Genomic DNA, 5,929 nt, shown 5'->3' with positions numbered 1-5,929 from the left:
AGGCTGGTCACCGCAACACCAGAATGGAGGAACAGTTCAACCGGCATCATGGAGCAACTGCGCGCGCATTCAGCGAAGGCCAGAGAGTGTTGGTTCGTGACTACAGCGACAGACGCCCTACGTGGACCCCAGGACTCATCTTTCGCCGGCGCGGCAAAGTGCTCCACGAGATTCAAGTTGGTCCAGCCAAGTGGATATGCCACGCGAACCAGATCCGGCCGACAGATGCGCAGATCCTGCCCACAGGACCGAGTGATGAGTCTAGAAATGCTTCTGGACACTTTTGATCTCGGCACCATCCCAGGAAATCAATCAGTTGCTTCGTCAGAGGCCCAGTCTGAGCAAGGATTACAACCGCGACGCTGGACAGACAGGATCCGCAAGCCAGTGAGGCCAATGCAAGTGAACCCCCGGCTTCGAAGCTACGTCAGCAAACTTCAAGGTGGGCATTAGGTAGGAATCCACACGGATCCCGCTATCCCGCACCTCTTTGGGCGCTGCCACGACCGATAAGCCCTCCCCGCCGATGTTGATGCAGAATTCGGGACGCTTGCCGGTCCGTCATCAAGGCGGGGTCTGTTTGGTCAACAATCTGGACCCAACAGCCAATCATGACCCAGTATTGGCCAAATGCCAGTTGCCAATGGAGCTCCAGAACGCGTCAGAAATTCCAGAAGGTTATAACCGCTTACGCTATATATACGAAGCGCTGTACAACCCTGGTGCTGGGCGTTGATGTACGTTATGCACCTTTGGTGATTGCTTTTTGACGGGAACGCTGGCTTTGGAGGTTCAGACCGAGAACTAAGCTGAGGAAAATACCGTTACCACAGAGGTTTTCTTTGGGGACCCTTCCCGGAGCCAGTGACTCAATATTCTGGCCTGCCTAACCCGAAGACGCAGGGAATAACGCATTACTCTCTCACTCCTGGTGGGGCTGCGCACAGCAGTTGTCTTCTGAGTAGCAGCGGATTCTTTTTTAACAGTATTTCGACCGTATCGAATAATGCTTCAGCGGTCATGGTGAGTCGCTTGGTGATCGGAGTGTGCGGTTTTTAGAACTGAGGGGAGGCAGCATCGACTCTTCCACAAATATAGACCCGCTGGTCGTCTGGGGGAACACCTTACTGCCTGCATACTTCTGTCGCAGAGGACAGTACGAATTTACCACCAAGTTCATCTCGTGGCACGATTATTCGTAGTAGGGGGTAACGTTGCTCTTGGTCTGACTGCTCTCCTTTAACCTTCCTGGCACAGTTGTACCTTATGGAACGAAGATCCAGTCAGTCTTCCCCGGGACCATTGTAGCACTCAAGCCCGACCACTACGTCAAGGTGGCAGCTTTAGGTCAGTCTTGATCACAAAAACCTAACAAATGTACACGTTGGTCATGCACCAATCCAAACACGTCCAGCACATACTCAAATCGCTTCCGTCACTCAGACAACGGCCAGGATCTTACACCTCACGAGTGCGCGACCCGTTTGGCTATTCAGCTCCAAACAGACCAATTTTTGTAGTGAAATTACTGAATAATAAAGTTTTGTTGATAGCACCGTCTTATTCCTTCAGATGTTCACCTGAAATTTGCTTCCGTTTGCAACGCAAATCGGTCACACTGCTCAACCGTAAATAATCAATGGACTTACTATGGAATAGTACCCCCCAACTATTACCAACTTCAACCCAAAAAGTCTATTTTTTGGGCAGGCTTAACCGATTCAACGGTTCAGTTCGTCAACCTTCCGACGTAAGATCGCCCTGGAAACAGAATGAGGCGGTCGTTGCGGACTGGATGTTAGTTGGAAATAATTTGGTTACTGTTTTGAATGCTTGTTGATGAATATCTGACCACCGTTTGAAGTGTTGTGATGGTGCTTGGTGTTTGCCTGGATTGTCTTGTAGAAAAGAAAGACAGCTAGGCAAACATTGAACGCCAAAGAGAGTAGTGGTCCTAACATTAACCCCTGTGGAATTCCACATTGGATGCGTACGCATTCCGAAATGACACTGAAGTGTTTTGTCCATACGGTTATTCGACAGGCCATATGGCACATGATCCAAACCTTTGAATATTTGTAGTAAAAGGTGTCTAGTTCAAATGCTAATCCGAGGACCCTCATCAACTAGCGTTTGGTTCCGCGGTGAACATTCTAAACTAAAGTGGCGTGGCAATTAGTGAGCATAATAAGCCACCATGAGAAAAGTGTTGTCCACGTGGCATCCATTTTTGTCATATGAGGCCTCTCACAGGGCGTAGGGCTAGCCAGGAGTCTCTCGGCTGTTCAAACTGAAGGATGGAACGTAGGTGGTAATTTTCTTTCTAAAACCTGAACTGCCGCAGTAATTCTACTTTATATCTCCTTACCTGGGAGATTCGAAGAGTAAACAAATAGGTCTTTGTGTGAAGAGATAGGAATGTTTTGGTCCGACCAACATGCTGAGATGTAACCTTGATGGTGAACTACTTCGGCCGATAGGGGGTTGTGACTCTTTTGAGTCCAATCGCCGAAAAAAACCATCTCACAAAACCTGGTACCCTCGGAAATCGCATTATCAAGTTCCGAACAGCGCCTTATCAGTATCCCAATCATCGAGTACGCCTCAATTTTATCCACAGATTCTCATAAAAAGGTTGTTCTACTAACGAGTGCAAGGCGTCGTAAACGACATCCCAGTAACAGCGAAAGATCGGAAAGTCCACAAAAGTACACCTTCTAGGAACTGCCATTCGTAGATAAGTTCGACTCTTTTGAGGTCAGGGCTCTGTTTTGGTACCAGTGCTGTCTCTGATCTATGTAGACGTGCCTCCAGACTTTCTTTCAAGTCCACCACTACTTTTTGTGAACGACTTGAAATCCTGCAGTTCCAGTGTCAGCGCCTAAAAGGCAAGAGCCATTGAACTGGCACCTTCCCTTGAACGACGAAGAGTGTGTATATGTCATTCGGGGGGAGACGCAGTGAACGCCTTTCTCATACACGGTGAGAATGGACCAGAAGACACCAAGAACATAGCTTCCGAAAAGTATTTAGGTATCTGGCCGTCCACATACACGCCTCCCTCACTGCACCACAAAAAATCGGCTCGAAAGGCTCTCGCCGTTTTATGCATCATTTAGCGAACCTCCTCCTGTATTACTCGCACTGAATTCCAAATAATCTATGGGGCCTACGTTAGACCGCTTGTTGAATATGCCAACCGAACTGTCTGCTCAGGACGTACGAAGGAGGTAACCCTCATCGAGCTTGTCCAAAGAGTTGCTGCGAAAATGGTTGACGGCCGCAAATCCGTGGACTATTAAACGCGTCTCGTGGTGTTTGACCCCTTTACCCTGGAGTATCGTCACATCTGTGGAGACACAATACCTACTTATGCCCTGTTTGGACAAGATTTGGCCAGCCAGTTTTTCACCGTTGACCCAGTTAACACACGGTGGGTACATGGTATGATTTTCAAGCTCAGAGCGCACGCTTTTGTCAGGCAAAATTTTGTCTCGTCTCGGAGAGTTGTCGAGTGGAATAACCTCTATCCAACGTCCACGCTCAATCTAGTACGCAGTTCCAAGCATTTTTCGGCGCTTCTTTAGGTGAGTCCAGGTGCCGGCAAACTTACTGCCTTGCGCTGAGAACTTGAAGAGCAGTGCTACACCCTTTTGTCCGCTTGGGCCCTTCAGGTGAACGACAGCAAACCCGACAAACTTACTCCTTGCGCTGAGAACTTGAAGAGCAGTGCTACACCCTTTTGTCCGCTTGGGCCCTTCAGGTGAACGACAGCAAACCCGACCATGTGCATCAGTCCGTCAATCCGTGATTTCCCGTTTTGGGTTCCGACTATGAACTGTTCACCTGTGTCTTGGTGCCTCTACGTTGGGGGTTAGCGAAGGACATTAGTAAGCTAGTATCCACAAGTTAAGTTTGTATAAATTTCCTACAGCAAAACTACCATAATTTTACAAGTGCATGAGAAGAGTACTTATCCAAAGGAACATGTGTTCAGTTATGAGCTAACAAAAAAGAAGGATTTCAGGTGACGATTACCGAGTATTTCTGCCCAAATACTACATTCCTACCGTCCAGTTGCTCACGATTAGGTGTTGCAAAGACCAATGAGCCTAACTTGCATGTGATTGGTTAGATGGACCGAACCGGTACCACGGTGAATTCTGGTCACAATCACGGATTCACGCCGCGCCCTCCAGGCACAATGCATGTTTCAGCAAAACCCCTGCGGGCGAAGTAAAAACTTTAACGTCAAAATGTTGCATTTCTTTGCACATGTGCTCAGTCCAACAATCACCCTCATATGCCGTCACTTTTTTGCGATTTGTTTTAATCACCGATTCATGGATTGATACACAGGATCGAGACATTTGCCTAAGTTTCCTGGGTCGATTTTGTTCTTCTCGGTCAGTGGCTGTCGTTCACCTGAAAGGCACAAGTGAAAAAGGGTGTAGCACTGCTCTTTGTTTTCTCAGCGCAGGGAAGTATGCTTGCCAGCGCGAGGATTCGCATAAATGTCTAATAGTTCTTTAAACTGGGTTCTAGAAGAAGCGTAAACAACCATCGGAGGAAGGTCATTCTACGCACCTACTAACCGAAATGAGAAAAAAATGTATAATGAATGTGTGTGTTTTTAGCATGAAAATGTTTCTCACTATGTCCCCGCCGTGTGTTTGCTGGGACAACGGTGAAAATCGTGTTGGCCAGGCCTTGTTCAGACAGGGCATAAGTAAGAATTAGGTCCCCTCGGAAGCGAGGGTACTCCACGGAAAAGAGATCAAGCATCGCGGGACGCGGTTGGTGGTCCATGGATTTGAGGCCGGCAATCATTCTCATGGCGGCTCGCTGGATACTCTCAATGGGGGTGGCGTCTTTCGTGCGTCCTGAGTAGACAAATTGGTTGCTGTATTCCAGGAGCGGTCTGACTTAGACCCCATAGAGTATTTGGAAGTCCATGCGAGTGATACTTGCAAGAACATCTGGAAGGTCGTTGACATAGCTCAGAAACAGCGGTGGTCTCAGGACTGAGCCCCAAAGAACTCCAATGGAGACCGTCGCTGCAGAAGAGTAGGTCGAGCCGGTTGTTACTCGGAATGATCTGTCTGATAGGAACGTCCTGATCCAATGAAGGATTTTCCTTGAATCCCATGAGACTCGAGTTTGTGGAGCAGCGGGACGTGTGGGACCCTATCAAATTAGTTTGAGAGGTCAAAAAATATGGCATCCGATATGAGACTTTCGCCCTTGGCTTGGGTTAAGCTGTTCATAAACACGAGCATGTTTGTCACGCAAGAGCGGTGTGGGAGAAATCCATGTTGAGCTGGAGATATCAAGTTGCTGGAAGTAAGATGATCTAGGATAGCTCGCTTCAGAATGCGCTCCATCACCTTGCACGGCACGCTAATGAAGCTTATAGGCCTGCAGCTGCCAGGCGATAATCGGTCACCAGTTTCGTAGATTGGCGTTACAATTGCTTCCTTCCAAGGAGATGGAAGGCGGTCTTCGTCAGGCGACTGACGAAACACCAGGTGTAGATGAGTTGCCAGTGTGGAGGACGTTTCTTTCAGGATCCTTGGATGGACCTCGTCGGGCCCCAACGCGCAGAATGGGTTGATCTGGTGCAAGAGTTGACGAATGTCCTCCACCGTGAAGACCAAGTCGGTTAGGGGCTGTTCGTAGTTCCGCCTTGACAAGAGTGGATGTGGCGAAGACGCTGAGGCTGAGTACAGACATGCGTAGCGTTCTCTGTAAACCTCGGATACCGCTGTTGGGTCATTTGTCGATCGTAGTTCCGGACAAGAGTGGATGTGACGAAGACGCCGGGGCTGACTACAAACACGCATAGTGTTCCCTGTAAACCTCAGATACCACTGTCTGTTCATTCGTCGGTTCTCCGTTTCTGTTCCTCAAGGAGAACGCGGATGGCTTG

The sequence above is a fragment of the Opisthorchis viverrini genome (assembly GCF_000715545.1).
Source record: "Opisthorchis viverrini unplaced genomic scaffold opera_v5_9, whole genome shotgun sequence".
NCBI classification, from domain to species: domain Eukaryota; kingdom Metazoa; phylum Platyhelminthes; class Trematoda; order Opisthorchiida; family Opisthorchiidae; genus Opisthorchis; species Opisthorchis viverrini.
This window is presented reverse-complemented; position numbering follows the sequence as displayed.